The sequence below is a fragment of the Amborella trichopoda genome, chromosome 13 (genome assembly GCF_054954075.1).
Source record: "Amborella trichopoda isolate Santa Cruz 75 chromosome 13, AtrichopodaSantaCruz75HAP2 v2.0, whole genome shotgun sequence".
NCBI lineage: Eukaryota > Viridiplantae > Streptophyta > Magnoliopsida > Amborellales > Amborellaceae > Amborella > Amborella trichopoda.
The window spans coordinates 12153901-12169914 of NC_142348.1; the positions used below are offsets into that span (position 1 = coordinate 12153901).

Below are 16014 nucleotides of genomic sequence, written 5' to 3' on the forward strand. Positions count from 1 at the left end.
AGTCAACGTAAAACTTTGCCAAAACTTCTCTCATTCTCATGATGTAAATCATATAAGAATTTAAAAAATATGATATAAAATTATGACAAATCTTGAATTTCAATTTGTTTTATGCTATATATGTATATATATATGGGAAATGATATCATGTCACCATGCCATTATAATATAATGATATGAAACCACACTTTTAGAAAACTACGTTTGTGGTATTTGTATGGTCCATAATTTTGCACACTCTCTTCATCTCAATAATCAATCTTAAAAAAAAAAAACAACTAATTTTCACCCTATATATGGTCAAACTGAGTCCCCTCCAACACTGAATCTAGACCATCCATTTGGTGAATTTGAAGATCTAGGCCTTTATGAATTCAAAATCAATTTTTTCTTTGGAAAAAATGCACATGATGTTGATTGTGGTGGCTTAGCTCATTTGCCTCCTTATTGAGAGGTTGAGGATCAAATCCCATCAATGGTTTTCTCCAAACATAATGCTTCAAGTAAGACTACAAGTAAATTAACTATAAAATATTTAACATGTAAGATACACTGCTTCTTTTGCCTCTAGATTATCAAATCCCACTATGAACATGTAAAGTTTTTTACAATACACCCACTGATTCTAGGCATCAATATAATAGACACATTTAGCATTGAAGACACCTTAGTGTTTGAGTACTATGTGTAAACAACATTCAAGGTAAGTATCAGGGCATATCAATGAGGATCGACACAAAAAAAGAAAGAAAATAGGAGTGCCCGACAACATTTTCCACACTAACCACATGATTTTAATCCTTTGAAGGCCTTACAAGAGCATGTCAAACTATAATTATAGTGATATGATAACTCCGGTGGGAGTACAATACAAAGGAACTAAAGGATTATGATAAGAAGGACCAAAGATGGAAATATTGATGAGAAAACTCAAATTAAGCTTAACAAGCTACACAGGTTTAAGTTTAAAACCCTTTATCTCTGGACATGAGGCACACCCATGAAGGGTTTCGGGTTAGCCCTTGATGAGGTCAAAGAGATACCCAGAGTGGTTGGCGAAGGGACTAAGTGACCCTTGTGTGCGATTGAAGGGCCTAAAGGGACAAGGGCTAAATCATGACTATCACACAACATGTACATCTAAAACATATTAGGAAGCAGACACTATTGAGGGTGTGACATGTACATGTGCAAGAGATAGCCTTCATACACAAATTGCAATAAGAGTGCACAGGTCTGTGTGACCTAGACTTGTCCCTAGGAGAAACATGGAATCCATGGGCTAAGACTATATTCTCATCACCTATTGGCTGACTTTGATAGTCCAATCATGAACCCCCACGATGGGCTGTGGGTCATGGGAACTATTGGATCAGTTTGAGAAAGTGAGTGTGGGATATAGTCGCTAGCAGAGATAGAGTGCCTCAATATATTCGCATTTTCCTAAGCATAGTTGGATCCAATTCCCATCAAAATAATTTTAAAATGATGAACTTTATGTTACATGATTATTAGAATATCAATATGAATTTTTAGATAACTTTGGATATTTTATTTTATCAAACAAAGGATTTTTAAAAGAGCTGAAATTAATTTTCAGGAATTTAAATATTTTGAGAGAAAAATGAATAGCCATGGTTTTCACAAAAATCATTTTATTTATTTTAAAATTCACTTAAGATTGTGGAGGCCCAAAATTGATGAGGGCCCACCACATGTGAGCCCACTAGGTGGGGGCATGGGGCCCACATTACCCACCATGTGTGGGACGCCCAACTTATTTTCTATTTCATTTGTTGTGTGACTTGTCAAGGAAGCCACCTAGTTGATTTGAAATTAAAAAGGTAAGGTTTTATAAAATGAGATTGATTGTTCTGAAAAGAGAAGGTGGAGGCTGACCTGAGTCATTAGATTTTCTTAAGCTCCATTTTGGGTCTTAGTGGAAAGGTACCCTTGTGAGGGATCTTAATTCCTAAACCACTGAGCTTTTGCTGTCTTGAACTAGTTGAAGCCGCCTATGAGGGCGAGCACTGCAACAACCTGTTTATTAGTCCAGGTGCCCTTTCGGGTTTTCACCTGGACTAGATAGAAATAGAGTCGCATAACAGTTTTCACCACCTTCCTTCTTATTAGGCTCTTTTTCCCGTGAATTCGAGGTCACGTCCACCTTTTTATTCCTATTTTTAGTCATGGCGCCCTTTCAGCTTTTCACCATGCCCGATTTTTCTATTTTCGAACAATTTTACTCGTGGCCACGCCCGTCTTTTCATTTTTACCCATGGCGCCCTTTCGGGTTTTCACCATGCCCAATTTTCTTTTTGGCAATCTTACCCATAGGTTCATGGCTATGTCTGCCTGAAGCTCTCACTTTTACTCATGATGATCCTCATCGGATGCTCATCATGCCCGGCTTCTTCCCTTTTGGACTATTTTTCCCACAGCTTCATGGTTGTGTCCATCTTTATGAAAGAGAAGGCCTCCTCCCTGATGATGAAGAGGATGGAAGGGTTATGGCTATATGATGCTCACTGGGGTACAGTATACCATGGGTGAGGCTTATTAGAAAGGTGAAGCACCACCGGGGATGTTTAAGGTTTTGAAAGGGTTGCAAGGTGATAAGTGGTTCATACTTGCTGAAGAACAGGGACTCAGGTGAGCGATGAGATAATTGTTGTGTGAGCCAATTGGGGATGGTATATAATCTAGTTTGCGAGGATGAAGGGATTCTCGCAATCCTGGGGATTAAAGAGCCTCGCTGGTGGTGGGATGATGGCTCGTTTCATGCACCAGACGTGATATAAACGCACTATTGAGGTGATGAGTCATGTGACTCTTGATAGCTTCATTGATGAGTTAACTCACTAGCCATTATGAAGGCTTAGGCGAGTTAGGTAGTTCCCATGTTCAGCATGACCCACTAGGGATGGTGAGGTTTCAGATAAGGCGCATATGAGATGGTTTTTGGGTGGCTCTTAGTGGTTTTTGGATTAATGGTTGAGGCTTAATGGGGGAGGTAATCCCAGCAACAGTGATACCTGAGGTATAGAATTCTGGCATGACTAATAGGGTGGTGGATCGGGTTGGTGAAGCTCATTGTGAGGACGAGGTAAGTCTCGTCCCTACCTTTGTCCTCTCTCATTTGAGTTTCTCTCTCATCTCTCAATTATTCACACGAAGCCCATGGCTTAAGCTCAGCACACACTTGTGCACGTTGACACTTGATGGTCAAGGGGGTTATGCTCTCCTTGATTCACTTACACACACTAACCCCTCAGTGGGTAACCCGTTCAAGCTATGTGAAGGCCAAAACCCTGGGTTCAGTTTAATGGATTTTGATAATGGTCCATATTACCCATCCAAGACCCACTTTCAAAACCACCTTCGAACCCATCTGGGTCAGATATTCCTAAAAAAGATGGTGCACCTCACCTAGGTCACCATAATTGCAAAGGATGCTTCTATCCTTAATACGCCTGATCACCAACGGAGACACATTAAGCATTTTTTCAAGGATATCATGGTCCTTAGAATGCTTAAACACCACTAGGGGCACACCTTTGCATAAACTCCAAAGATGCAGTTAAACCTATCAATTGGCTGATGCATGGCTTCCACTATAGGCCCTAATGACTCACAAAAACCATGGGAGTCCCAACCACCACATTAACCTGAACCATCATCTCCATGAGTCAGGTAAATACCATTTTCATCAAGAAATTATCTCTTCCATTGAAATTTCATGAACCTTCCTAAAAATCCCTTCACTTGAGCTTCACCTAAGAACTCCATTATCCTCATGGAACCATACCAAAAATACCCTACTCATCTGAGCCTTCATAAGACCCCATGAGTAAAACCATGCCTAAAGAGTCATATGGACCCTGGTCCTTAGTGGTCCATCACCCTAATGGTCCATTACCCCCAATGGTCATCACCCTAATGGTCCATCACCCCCAGTGGTCCATCACACCTACTAGTCCATCACCCTTACTGGTCCATCATCTCCAATGGTCCATCACCCCCAGTGGTCCATAACCCCCAGTGGTCTATAATCCTTGGTGATCCATAGTCCCTAGTGGATCATCATACCCAGTGGTACAGATATGTTACGATCGATGCATGAAGCATATTATCCCTTCATCACCCAAAGAAGCCTTTCAATCCCCAAGGGGCTAACCATTTGTTCATCCCTGAGAACGAAGGCACATATTATCCCCAGTGGATTTTCATAACCAGGTATCCTATGGTTCACCTAAAACCCTTGTGTCCGAGCAAGCATGAGTCATCCATCACCTTGCAAAACCCAAAACATCCCCAGTGGTGTTTACCCTCCTAATAAAGCCTCACCCATGGTATTTGTTACCCCAATGAGCCTTATACAGCCATAACCCCTCTATCATATTCATCATCAAGGAGGAGGTCTTCTCTTTTATAAAGACGGACATAGCCATGAAGTTGTGGGTAAAATCGTCCAAAAAGAAAGAAGCCAGACATGATCAGCATCCGATGAGGATCACCATGTGTAAAAGTGAGAGCTTCAAGCGGACATAGCCATGAAGCTATGGGTAAAATTGCCAAGAATAAAGTTGGGCATGGTGAAAACCCGAAAGGGCACCATGAGTAAAAATGAAAGACAGGCATGGCCATGAAGCTACGAGTTGATTGAAATTAAATAGGTCAATACATAGTATTTTTTTCTACACAAATATTTAATGGGTTAAGGAAGTTGAGGAATACGGCTCTAGCACTTATTTTTTATCATAATGGATGATATAAGGATTGTATGGCTAAGATCTTTCACCTCACAGATCACCTTCATCTACAGTCAAGATTGAATCTCTATAATGATGGCTAACCCTAATTTCCAAAACCCTAGCCTTCGAGTTATAAATAGATCGTATTGGGGTCATACTCTATACCCTAATTTGACTTTCTCTCTCTCTTCTTCCTAGGGTAGCATGCCACCCTCCCTCTACTCTCATCTCTTTCTCTCATCCTTTCAAAAAAGATAGAAAAAGAAAACAGGATGCACCGCTAGTAGATCAAACATAGGGGGGCATGCCCCAAACTTGTGAGTAAAGAAGAGGCCTTATCCTACTACTTGTGCTCTCATATTTTGAATGAAGGGTTTAGTCCAAGCTTCAACAAATTATTTTGAATGCAGGGTTAGTCCAAGCTTCCTATTTGTTGAGATTTAAAGACAGACCAAGCTCCTGTGCGCCATTGTTGGAGGAGACTTTGTGTGGAGTGTACCAAGTCCATTGGAGGTAAGCTATTGACATCTATCATGATATTGTGTTATCTTGTGCTTTCTTGTTCGCAAATTCCATTGACATAATTTCCCTTTATGTAATCAAAGAAATTTTGAAGGTAGTAGCAAGCGAGAATCTAATTCTTGTTTTGTGGTTATTTTTTGTATATAATTGTAATTCTTGAACATCGGTGAGTGACACTGTTCGCAAAATCAAACCGTAACGGTTAACAGGACATGGGCCCAGAAGCGGTTTAATCGGCCTAACCAGTAAATTGGCTGATTTAACCGCTCTAACCGAACAAGTTTTGAGCGGTCAAAAAATTGTTGAAAAATATAAAAAAAAAATCTAGTAAAATATAAAAAGCATATAAAGAATGATTAAAACAAAAACACATTCAAATCAAGTTGAAATTTAATGAAAAAATGGATTTTAAAGAATCAAGTTGTGCTTAGGGTTATTTTTAAAAAAATTTCAAAAAAGATGGGATAATATAAAAGTGAGTATCAATGACCAAAATAATTTCTACTATTTACAATAATGTAAAGAATATTAAGAAATGCATTACAAACTAAATTCCTTATTTTTGGGATTTTATATAGATTTTTCTGAATTGTTTTTGTTAAAATACCGGCCGATCACCAAAACCGCCGAAACCAGAACTGGCCAATGGCCGTTTTCGATCTAACTGGGCGGTTACCGATTAGATCGCCCGGTTTTTCTAACACAGGCGAGTGATCTATCCGATATAATAAGAGAGAAAAAAAATGAAAATTTTAAACTATACCTACTATGCTAGATCACACTGTCCTTCTTTCAATAATATGAACCCTTGGATTACCTAATTTATTAGAATGATATTAGGTCAATTTGACATGGAATCCTACTTAGCAAAACTATTCTACTGTTAAGAAGGAAATATTAGCCATTGTTCACTGTGTTACTAAATTTCAAAGTGATATTTTAAATCAAAAATTTCTTATCCGGACCGACTGTAAAGCCGCTAAAGATATTTTACACAAATTTTCACAATTTAGTCTCTAAAACAAATATTTGCTCGCTGGCAAGCCATTCTCTCTTCCTTTGATTTCTCTATTGAACATCTCAAAGGCTCTTCTAATTCCCTTCCCGACTTATTAACTCGCGAATTTTTGCAGGGGGGACCGGGAGCAGGCTATCGACGAACCAAAAGAACAACAGCTAATAGTGAATATGAATATTCAAAATAAAGGCAAAGGAAAGATGGAAATTGTTCCATCAGTATCCTCTGGCTCGCTTATAAGGAGTTTTCCTCCTTCACCAAACCCATATAATTCTCCTAGCCAGTTAGTAAAACGACCTGCGCAAGAATATTCTACTCCTAACCCAAATAAAACTTCCTCAGCTGAAAATTTTGCCTTCATTGAAACCACCTTTCTGATAGATTCTATAATAGAAGAAGAACATGTCACCTTAGATCCAAAAATCATTGCCAATTATTACTTGATGAATAACTTAAATTCTTCTAATGGCAACAAAACTAGAGAATGGTACGAGGCAATCCTATTGGAGACAGGCTCAATATCTTTGGTACATTTTTACCAAAGAAATACTAATATAATAGCCTACTCGAAACTCCACATTCGAAAAATAATATCATACAAAGAATGGGGCTTAGACCCTACAAGAAGTAGAAAATTACAGGCACCTGAATTTTCCAATAAATATTTTAAATATTCAGAATATATTGACGCCTGGCATAAAGTCTGTGCTATCCAAAATAATTATAATTCCCATACCTGGTTCATTCAGTTTAATATGCCAGTTACGGAGGCATTTTCAAATTGGTTCCGAAATTGTTTCTTAATTTGGGGATCTGGTTCCCAGATTCTCCCTGACCAAGTCCAGATTTCCCAACAAAAGTTTGTAGAAAATAATAATAAAGACCCAAATATAGACTTCCATTTATATTTCATAGCTCTTTATCAGGTCCCATGGATTATGAAATGGGAATTTGCAATATCTGAAACTTGACAAATGATTGGGAATATATTCCCAAAATTGGTAAAAAGATATTTGTAAAATGGTGGAATGTATGTGATTATAAATCCCTTACTCCTGAAAATATTAAATTAAAAAGGGTTCCAGATCAAAACCCTGATGAACACCCAAATAGTTTTGCCGAGTATGTGAATAAAATGAAACGGAAAAATCCTCAGGCTACCAAAGAAGAGCTGAAAAAACAACTCTTACAATTGCTAGAAGAAGAAGCAGATGACATGACAACCTCCTCCCAGAATGAAGATAACACTGCAGACGACGAAGAATTTTCTCAAATGCCATAATTCTCAGAGACCTGACCCGGAAGAATAATAATATCAAAAGCGACCGACATATCAAAGCTGCCGACAAAAGCAATCATATCCTATGGAGATACCCACGATCTCGAATCCTATAGAAGATGCTGCCACCTGTCTTCCCGTACTATCTATTGTTAAAGGGTAAAGCAGATTTAAGAAAGGTGTTCAAGAATGACTGCTTGACTTAATCCTTTAACCATGATAAAGGGCATTTCAAAGCAGTTTCCATTATTAGATATAGCTGCATTTGATAATTTGTATTTAATTATCAATTTACTCCCATCAGCTGTATTTAGTATTTGAGTAGTTTTCTGAAAATATTTGGTAGGTACAAGACCCTCATTTATGCAGTTTAGGTCAGCTCCTGAGTCTATTAAAGCAAGAGATTGAAAACTGTATTCTTTATCTACTATAATTCTTACTAACACAAACCATTTTTGAGTAATTATTCTATCTAAAGTATTGACATAGTTATTTTCTTGTATTTTAGAAGTTTCTGGATTATCATCCTCAGGTGTTAGTGCAAGGGTTTTATGAGTATTTAATAAAGTATCAAATTCTAACTCATTATTAGAAACGATATCAGGTTCAGTAAAATCTATAACCATTTCTAGAATTCTAATTCTGTTTTTTAGTTGTTGAATTTCGGTTTTGACATTAGTTATTTCAGATTTCAGGTCAGAGATAGTTGGTTCGTTTTCTTCACTATTCTTTTTATTAATTCGTTTTAGTATTTCATGTAAACTATATTCTTCATGTGGTCTGATAGAAGTAGGTTTAGGTTTTGTTTTTGCAATATGTATGTATTGGGTTAAAGCTTCTCTTTTGGCTTCTGGGTCTGTTAATTTATCTATTAGATCTATGATCAAATTCTCTTCATTGGTTAAAGTATTAAGAGATTTACAAATACAATCTTCTAGATCTATTTCCATATCTGAGTCGGAGCTACTGAGTATTAACTTCTCATCTTCTATATTTCCTATTAGGGAGTCATTACTAGAAGTATCAGTTTCAGATTCATCTCCTTCAAGGCAAATTATATTAAACACTTGTTTCTTTATTTCTTCATCTAAGAGTAAAGCATTTATTTTCTTTTTTATTTTGCAATTATTTTTATAATGCCCAACTTTCCCACATTTATAGCATACAAGTATTTTTCTTTTTCCCTTATTGCCCTTATTGTTTTTAGCTTTAGAAACAAACTTTTTTATAAATTTTTCTTTTGATTTATTTCTGTCTATTTTTTATTTTTTATTTTTATTTTTCCTTTTAAATCCTTTATCTAATAAAGGTATTGTATTGTATCTGAACTTTTCGCAGAAATCACCTAATTCTTTCTTTCCGATCATCCTTTGTTTATCAAGTTGTCTTCGTAACTTGAGGTCTGTGCATAAAGCTAAGCCTTTTGCACAGATTTCTGCTGAAAGTTTCCCTAAGGTGTACAAGGAGTAGAGTATTATTCCTCCATTCTTATTTTTAAGTCTATTCTTTACCTTTTCGGCAAATAGATAAGGTAATCCTGCTATAAACTTTTCTTTACAATGGTCTGCACTATTGTCTTCTCTTACTAAAAGACGAGAGAAGAAAACATCCTTATACCATATATAATGAGATAATATCGGACAACGGAGATTAGATAAAAGATCTTCAGATTTAGCATCTAATAGAGAAGTACTTCCTACGAAATGCAGAGTTATTGTGTATATAAGTGTATTTACAGCATCACTTTCACTATAAGGTATATCTTGATTTTGTTCATTTTTTATTATCCATTGCTTAGTAGCGTTTAGAATTTGATGTTTAGTGGCTTCACTCATACGGAAGTCCCACCATCCCCTAAGCCATCCTGTAAACCCACAAACAATGGCTTTTGCTACTTCTTGATCATGATTTCCTGCTAGTTTGCAGGCAGTTGCATACATGGTAATATGTTTCATAGTATCTAAAATTTGATGGTCAAACATACCATCAATATTCCAATTTACAATGGTTCTACCTGAATATGACACAGTATGAGAGACAAGATCTTCTTCAAATTGGATGTCTACTGGAGTAGGAATAGGATGGTACATTCTAATTTGTGCCGTTAGTCTCCATTTTCTCCCATAGTCTATTCTATTTATCTCATCAGCTTCTTTGAATGCTTCTTCCATAGTTTTTATTTCATTCTTAGATAATATTTCTTCTTGAAGTACTAGAGCTTCAGAGTCGACTACCTTTGTTTTTCCTTTTTTGTCTTGAAGATTTAACTGAGACAATTTTTTGACTAATTCGTCTATTAATTCCTTATTTTCTTCTTTCCTTTTAATTCCTTTCAAATGGAATCTTTCTTTATTAATGGTAGGTGGTGGTTTAAATAGAACATTTTTTCTTTCTTCTATTTTAGGTTTATCTATCATATTTTCTATTGTAGTGGTTTGTTTACCTAAAGATTGTAGGCAGAAATTAGTGTAATTATTTTGTTCTATAATATGAGGGATTAATTCTATTCTGTGAGCATGCTCATTTGAAATTTTATAAGGGGAGGCTTTTGCTTCGGGCTTTTCTTTATTTATTCCTTTAATTAGTAAATTTTGTTCAGAAGGGTGGATATTGTATATTTCTTTTCCATCAATATTATAGTATTTTTGATATTGGGTTTCTAAAGTATTTAATTCAAAGTTTGGTATGTGAATCTTTTTCTCTTTTAGGGTTGCTATTAACTAATCAAAGAATGCTATTGTTTGTTTATTCTTTTTTAAGAATTTATTATATCTCTTGTGGAAGGCATCAATTAATTCTTGAGAAATTTCTTTCAAATACCAATTTCTTATTTTACTATTGTCTTCAGAGAGAATCTTTTTTCAAAAATTCTATATCTACTTTTTCTTTTTTCTGGAGGGTCAAGATTTGAAAATCAAAGTCACATATATGCGATTCTGATTTTGAAGGACTAGGGTCAAAGGGTTTATATACAGGTCTCTATATATTGCTAGTACTTCTACTTAATCCTTATATTATAGGTTCTTCTCTTAATGAGGAAGTAGAATGTCTAGATGGTATTGATGTATTTCATGATGGCTTTATTATATTGTCATCAGAAATGTTTAACTTAGTTCATCTTTTAGAATTAAATTGTATTTCTATTTCACCATCTGGGTATTCAATTATCTGATCTAGATTTTTATTGACAGGAATTCTGTAGGGCTGGTTTTCATTTTGGATTGACCAATTTTCTGAAAGGACAATTTGGGACCATTCTATAGATTTGGAATAACAATGTTTGATTTTTCTATATTGGTTTGAAAAAACACTGTTTGCCCTCTAGTATCTACTTGTAAAATATTTGGGCAGAGTGTATTCATCACCTTATAACAAATTCTATAAATTAAAGTTATATTTTGCGATCCTGGATTCATATCAAATCCTTAAGTTTTTAAATTAAGTGTGAGTACTTTTAGCAAGTTTGGATCTGTTAATGAGACCGAGAAATTGGGAAAACAATTGAAATATACTGGGCCACTACATAGACTAGATTCCACTACTCCTAGTAAGGAATCTGTGAATTTGTTATGTCGGCTATCTCTAAGGCATAATAATATTGAGTTATTAAGTCCAAGTCTTGTAAAAGGCTTGACAGCTATTTGTATTAATCCTGTGTGTAAAAACTTATAGTCTTTATCTTTGTGACTTAATCATCTTGTCAAAAAAAAATTAGAAATTTTCTTGCTCACTTTTTACCGAAAGACTTTGTTCTACTGTTTTTATAGCATATCCAGTTTTAAATTCAAAAGTGCAGTTTTAAATTCAAAAGTGCCTTTTCTATAAATATCTGTTATAGGGACTTTTGGTATATTCCAATTTTGTATTTGTTTTTCTATATTATCAATTATTATTTCTTCTTTGTTCTTTATCCTTAATATGCTATTAGAAGAGGCTAAAGTCTTATTGGACAGAGTTCTAATAAAATTCTCCATTTAGGGTTACGAATGAGTACTCTAGTCAACCTCTTACGTCCTTGGTACCTAAGCGGCTCTTCCTGGCCTGAAGCGGTAAAACGAGCCTAGGCGACAAATGGTCTCAACTCTCAGACTAACCTCTAATGGGATATTTTATCAAGTACTTTGTATTATAAGACTAAAGTATCTTCTAAAAGAATATTACTGATAAAGAATTTGACAACGTGGCTCTAATACCATTCGGATCACAGGATCTATTTTGATTATTAGATTATTAGGATTATTAGATTATTAATCGGACTATTCCAAAATATAAGCACACAATTATTAATAGAAACAGGGAAAAAGAAGATATGTCTATAACAAGCCAATTTGTATTAGTCAGATTTCTAATTTTTACAGATAATATGAACTTTATTTGCATGATAAAAACATTACATCATCTTGATATAGATACAAAAGAGAAACTTACAATTTACAAATACAAAAGCTAGTGAACAAGTTCCATTCGGTAGGACAGTAGCTTGGCAAATTATCAAAATTACAATCACACATTGCAATTTGGATGGTTTATAATACACCACCCGATATACAAGACTTATAAGTTAATTAACTATAAAGAAGGGATAATATAAAGAAGACGCAGAGAAGAGAAACAGAGAGTAAAGCAGAAAGACGAAATCATAGACTAGAAAATGAGAGTTTCAGAAATGTAACCTGGAGACGGAGATAGATTATGATAATATTACCAGAACGAACGCAGAGAAAAGTATATCTGATTTCTCGAGATACGACAGGCTCCTGGCTTAGTTTAGAGAGAACCAGAAAGAGAGAGAGTTTATAAGAGAGAGAGAGAGCTTATAAGAGAGAGAGAGAGAGCTCATAAGAGAGAGAGAGAGAGCTTATAAGGAAGAGAGGGCTCCTTTTCGATGCCAAGTAACTAAGAGGTCTCTTCCTTATATAGGCGAGGCTGGGAAGGATTCAATCATTATGGGTGCCAACTGGGTGCCAACGCAAAAGCTATGATTCGATCTTTTGTAGGCCATGCGAGCTAGTGGACAAGTGAGTGTCAGCAGACTATCTTGGACTGATGCGAGATAGTGGACAAGTGGGTGTCGGCAGACTATTTTGGACTGGTGCGAGATAGTGGACAAGTGGCAGCATCTTTTACAGGACGGACAGGTGGCAGCATCTTCTACAGGATAGACAGGTGGCAGCATCTTCTACAGGATAGACAGGTGGCAGCATCTTCTACAAGATTCGAGATCGTGGGTATCTCCATAGGATATGATTGATTTTGTCAGCAGCTTTAATAAGTCGATAGCTTTTGATATTATTATTCTTCAGGGTCGGGTCTCTGAGAATTATGGCATTTGAGAAAATTCTTCGTCTTCTGCAGTGTTATCTTCATTCTGGGAGGAGGTGGTCATGTCATCTGCTTCTTCTTCTAGTAATTGTAAGAGTTGTTTTTTCAGCTCTTCTTTGGTAGCCTGAGGATTTTGCCGTTTCATTTTATTCACATATCTGGCAAAACTATTTGGGTGTTCATCAGGGTTTTGATCTGGAACCCTTCTTAATTTAATATTTTCAGGAGTAAGGGATTTATAATCATATACATTCCACCATTTTACAAATATCTTTTTACCAATTTTGATAATATATTCCTATCATTTGTCAAGTGTTCAGATATTGCAAATTCCCATTTCATAATCCATGGGACCTGATAAAGAGCCATGAAATATAAATGGTAGTCTATATTTGGGTCTTTATTATTATTTTCTACAAACTTTTGTTAGGATATCTGGACTTGGTCAGGGAGAATCTGAGAACTAGATCCCCAAATTAAGAAACAATTTCGAAACCAATTTCAAAATGCCTCCGTAACTGGCATTTTAAACTGAATGAACCAGGTATGGGAATTATAATTATTTTGGATAGCAAAGACTTTATGCCAGGCGTCAATATATTCTGAATATTTAAAATATTTATTGGAAAATTCAGGTGCCCGTAATTTTCTACTTCTTGTAGGGTCTAAGCCCCATTCTTTGTATGATATTATTTTTTGAATGTGGAGTTTCGAGTAGGCTATTATATTAGTATTTCTTTGGTAAAAATGTGCCAAAGATATTAAGCCTATCTCCAATAGGATTGCCTCGTACCATTCTTTGGTTTTGTTACCATTAGAAGAATTTAAGTTATTTATCAAGTAATAATTGTCAATGATTTTTGGGTCTAAGGTGACATGTTCATCTTCTATTATAGAATCTATCAGAAAGGTGGTTTCAACGAAGGCAGAATTTTCAGCTGAGGAAGTTTTACTTGGGTTAGGAGTAGAATATTCTTGCGCATGTCCTTTTACTAACGGGCTAGGAGAATTATATGGGTTTGGTGAAGGAGGAAAACTACTTATAGGCGAGCCAAAGGATACTGATGGAACAATTCCATCTTTCCTTTGCCTTTATTTTGAATATTCATATTCACTATTAGCAATGTTTAATCTAGAAAAAAAACTAATACATATGCATATATGAGGTGATGAAATCATTTACTGAAAATATAATGGAACACCTAAGTGGCTCAATCTAGGACAATATTCAAATTGATGAACCAGAACAATAAAATTCTGACAAAAAGTTCTATAACACCATACCTCCTGGCCACCTCACCACACCACCGCCTGCACCACTACAACCACTGCCACTACTGTGACAATTGCCACTAGCACCATCATTGAATTGGCACCACCATATCACATCCCTACATATAAATCCACCACCACTATTATGACAAGTGGCAGTGATGGTGCCAACAATGGTAGTGGTGGGGAGATGGCCGCCACAATGGTGTTAGCAGAAGCGGTGGTGGTAGTAACCAGTAGCAGAGTTGGTGGTGTCCAGGCATCTTAGAAGAAAGTACAGTTCATGTATGAAATTCAAATGCATACAAGTTTGTACTATAAAATAGGAAGCATAAAAGAAATAAGAAACTGCCCCCTTTAAAAGTCTCCTTGAAATTACTAGCAACCTCTTCCTTAAATTAGTTACAACCAATGATTGGAAAAATGCCACTCGCTAATGGGAATCATCAATCCCAATCAGAACCATCCCGAAATTGTCCCAATTCCTAATTGCAATGTTTTAAAAAATGGTCCGCCTAGCGCTTAGGCGGCCTGGACAAAAAATCCGCACACCTAGACCCAGGCAGCCCTACACGGGCGGATGTACCTAGGAGGGTAGCCAGGCAGGCTAGCGGGCGCCCAGGGCCACAAGGCCTTTTTCGTTTTTTTAAATCTCCCAAAAGGGCAAAAGGGGTCATTTTGAGTTGTATAAAAAGGTTATGGGGCCAGGCGGGCGCCCAGAGCCGTAAGGCCTTGTTCATTTTTTTAAATCGCCCAAAAGGGCAAAGGGGGTCATTTTGAGTTGTATAAAAACGTTATGGGGTTTATTTTTAACACCCAAAGTGAAGAAAAAAAAAAAAAAAAAACTCAATATATGAAAACCCCCAAAGTGAAAAAACTACAGGGCGCCTGAGTTCTAAGCGCCCGCCCAGGGGTTGGGCGCTGAGCCCCAGGCAAGCCGCCTCGGGGCCGCCTAGCGTTTTTTGAAACTTTGCCTAATTGGAATATCAACGATTCTGCTCAAAACACTGCTAGAATCAATTCCTTTTAATTTCTCCCCTGCATTCAATGGTTTTCGGTGAAATCAAACTTGTTGGATCAGAAGCAGCTTCAAGAACGGGATGAGTTCAATGAACGCCGAACCACTATAGGGTAGAAGCTCCCTTGGGTTAGGATCAGTGTATCAAAAAGCGTTAAGCGGGTCCTAGGCGGCCTGGGGGGTCCAGGCCGCCCCGCACCTAGGCGGGCGCCCAGATCTTGGGCAGCTCTCAGTTGAAATTTGAAAAAAAAGTATAAACCATACCAAATTACCAATATAATACCACATTCCAAGTTGAAAAAAAAAAAAAGATATCCGTTGAGAAAAAAAGTTTGATAATCTATATTGTTAAAACAGTAAACTGTAAAACCATACAAGTGTAGGTAGGATATAAAAGTCAACACTCAACACAACTGAAATTTAGAAAATATACAGTATAACAAAAGTCAACACTCATGACTTAACACAACATTCAACAAACGCAACCTCATCACCAAGAGGCAAGAGTCTTCAGTCGTCGTCGTCATCAAACATCATCAGAAGGAATATCAATAGGGCAAGCCTCATCATATGCATCAGACTCAAGGGCATCATCATCAGAGTCATCTCCCTCTTCAACTAATGCTTGTCCTCCTCTGTTTCTCCAGAATCTGCCTCTTCCTCCTCATCTTCTTCTACCTTCCTCTTACTAGTCTGTGCAAATGAGGCCCTAAGTCTTGGCTGCTCTACCCTCTTCTTTATGCTTCTTTAAACTCAAATATTGTATAATTTCCTCCTTGATAGCCTCAGGAACATTTTTACAATGGGCAACATCCCCTTTAATATCGGC

General features: G+C 36.6%; 1 protein-coding gene across 2 annotated transcripts in view; it reads right to left on the reverse strand.

Annotated features, from left to right (window-relative positions):
* The window catches only part of LOC18432106 (sodium/hydrogen exchanger (DUF1218)), a 32822-nt gene that overhangs the window by 2344 nt on the left and 14464 nt on the right, over window positions 1–16014 (reverse strand). The window lies entirely within an intron of this gene.